Here is a 3,318-nt window from a genome sequence, read left to right on the forward strand (position 1 = left end):
CTGTTCGTTCGTTCATAGTCTCGGGCATCTGCCGAAATAATAAATTTATGAGGGGGCAATTCGTTATATGAAAAGGTACGAACGGCTTTCGCGTCGTCACTTTAATTTCATTCCAACAGATGGAGGGTCGAGAATATCAAACAAAAACAAAACAAAAACGTGGGCGTGTCACGATGGGCGTTCCGCATTCCTAACGAGTCGGAGTCTAATTTTTACCCACAGAAATTAGCCCATAATCAAATAAACATAAATTAACCGAAAAATAAATGAAAAATTGAGAACGAAGTAAGAAACCTGTACAGAAATTAATTATAATGTTGGTAAATTACTTCAACGTCACTGAATTATGTCCAATTATGTCTTACTTTTAATTATGCTTTCGTACACAAGAAAGAAAAACTGGATACTGTTTAGTTTTTTTCTTTTTAAATTCTTTTTGTTCGCGTCCCTTTGCGTGTGAAGTTTCGCAATTAAGTGGACCTGCATCTAAAAGTGAAATTCTGTTTACGAAATAATAAAAAATAAAATATAAAGTAATAATTTACTCAAAGAAATAATTTGTTCGGGAGGGACACAAACACAAAGGGGACGGACTGAATTTTCGTTCGGAAAAGTTATACAAAGGGCGGATATAATTAGGATCTTTTTAATTAAGCCGAACATATTCTCCAGGCGATTCAGTTTTTTTTTATCTAAACATGATGAGAGAGATGTGGGTGAGCACAAGTAAGTAATTTCGGATAAATAATTATTTATTTGTACGCCGGATTTTTATACAGCAGCAGCAAACTAATGTTTGGGAATTTTAATTAAAAAACTTTCGATGTATGGACCGGACATGTCCAAAAATAAAAAATAAAAGGAGAGAAAGTGAAGAAAAGTGAGTGGGTTGTGAAACGGGATTTGGGAATAATATTAGTTTTAATTAGAAGGCGGGGAATTAATTAATTCGTATCCGGATGGAAATTGGATTCCAATTTACAGGAACCACTGGATAATTTGGAAAACAGTTGAAAGAACGTTTAGATTTGGTTATTATATGAAAAAAATGTAATTTGCAAATTTTAAATTAAATTTTTAAGTTTACTACCAAAATCGCAAAGGTGCTAATACAATTGCATATATTTAATTAAGTTTTTTGCAAATTAGTAATAAATATAATAAATATTTAATTCGTTTCGATAAAATAAAAACGATTAAGAAATGGAAGAATATTATATGAAAATATAAATTAAAACAATTTTTTTTTATATGATTGAAACAAAATTCGATTAAATAATTTTTGTTATCATTGAATAATTATTACCAAAGTTACGTTGGTGCGAATAAAATTGCATAAGTTATAAATATTAAATTTTTGTAAAATAATGAAAAATGAAACAAATTTCTGATAATTAAACAGTTTTTCTTTCAATAAAAATTGTAACTTTATATATTCGTAGTTTCTTTGTAAAGTGCATTCTGATCCAAATAGACATGAACCATTATTATCATCAAGTTTTATGATCTTTTCGTTAAGGAAGTCGTCAAGTTATTATTACTATTATAACGTCGAAAAGTTCGTTGCTTTTATTCCCAAGTTAAAGTTGGCGCGCGGACTTTCTGTTCGGTTTTATATTTCTCCGTGGGGGATGACGGCTAATGGTGCTTTTCGGCCCAAATTAATTTTTCCAAAAGCAACCACCGACACTGACGCATCCCCCGGGACATTCCCACAACTGAAAGAAATTGCTAATGCAACTCTTTATGTAATTACTATTATTATCGCAGTGGAAACTGCACTGATTGAATTAAGTGCAATGCGAGAAAATTTCTTTCGAAAGTTTTTCTCTTGAAGTAACAAAAAAACAAAAGTTGAAAGGGAAAAGCATTGCAATTAGCGGAATCGAGTGGCTTTGCCGAACTAATTTCTAGCAAGAAGTTGCCTTGGCAACGAGAGCAAGTAATTTGAGATAGTCAAGGGAGGTGGTGAATCTGTTAAGGGAAAAAGTTTCACAGATTAAGTAAGCAAATTTACAAGAAATAATTTAAAAAAAAAATACTTTGTTATATAATTTGTAACTATAAATCAGACGTATTGTATTTATAGTGAATGAGTTTTTTTCCTTTGATATCTCGTAAATTGCTTTTAATCTAATTTCGATTGTATTCAAAAGAAATTCGTTTGAAAGAAAAAGGGATTTCTTTTTTGGTCTGATAGAAATTCGTCCTTAATGGTTTAGTGATGACGGTCGTATTTCAACGTTGACACGTAACGCGAGGAAAAAAAACTAGTACACATCTATTTACTTCTTTCTTTTAACGTGTCGACATCCGGTGTAAATCATTTCCGCTCGGAAAAGTTTTAAATATTTATGCTTAGTTGTGGTTTTCTTTTTCGTTACATAAAGCAACATGTACTGACGTTTGTCTATTACAACAACTTACTTTATGGAATCAATTTGGACTACGTAGTGTTGCTACAACAATTGTTGTAGCAACTGTTGCATATGTATGTTTTTTTGTTTCAGCTGATACGAAATCGCTTGTTTTTGATACATTAATTCCAACTTATATCATTAGAACGTCTTTCATAGAAGGCCTTGGAAAAAGGCAAGAAATCAGAGTAATTTATCCTTTTCTTAAGTACATAAAGATAATGAGTATAATTTGCTTCATTTACTATTAAATTTGACCCCAAAGTTCAAATCCTTTCCTTCCGATCAAACGATCCTAACTTATACAGTTTATTTGAACATCTTTCATAGAATACATTAAACAAAAAGAAAGAAATCAATATAAATCTTTTCCATCTCTTCAATTTCCTCAATCAAAATGAATGGTCTTATGTATACAAAGATAAGTATTATATGTTGTTGAATTTGATGTTTCACTGTTAAATTTGATGCAAGAGTTCAAGGTCTTTCCTTCCGATCAATCGATCCTAACTTATACAGTTTACTGGAACATCTTTCGTAGCAGAAGGCCTTGGGACAGCCAGAAATCACAAATATTTTCCCTTCTTTTTTTATCCCTTCCGTTTTCTTTTTCTCTCGTCTTTCGGCTGTCGAAATAACTAAGTGGAACAGATAGAGAGAGTTCACCCATGAAAAGGGCATCATTTAATGCCCTCGCGCATATCGAGACGTCTAGAATAAGATAGTCGTCGGGCGTAGAGTGCACTTTACATAATGGATCAGTTATAAATGTCAGAAGCCGTTGCGGTAAGGGAACAGAAAAAAACATAAATATATAACGAACGAATAATACTTGATTAAAGAGCCATCGAACGGTTCTGGTCTCTGGGGTGTCTTGGGCCGGGCTTTCAGCAAATCGGAA

Source organism: Nicrophorus vespilloides, unplaced genomic scaffold (assembly GCF_001412225.1).
Source record: "Nicrophorus vespilloides isolate i.1.1-1 unplaced genomic scaffold, Nicve_v1.0, whole genome shotgun sequence".
Classification (NCBI taxonomy): Eukaryota; Metazoa; Arthropoda; class Insecta; order Coleoptera; family Silphidae; genus Nicrophorus; species Nicrophorus vespilloides.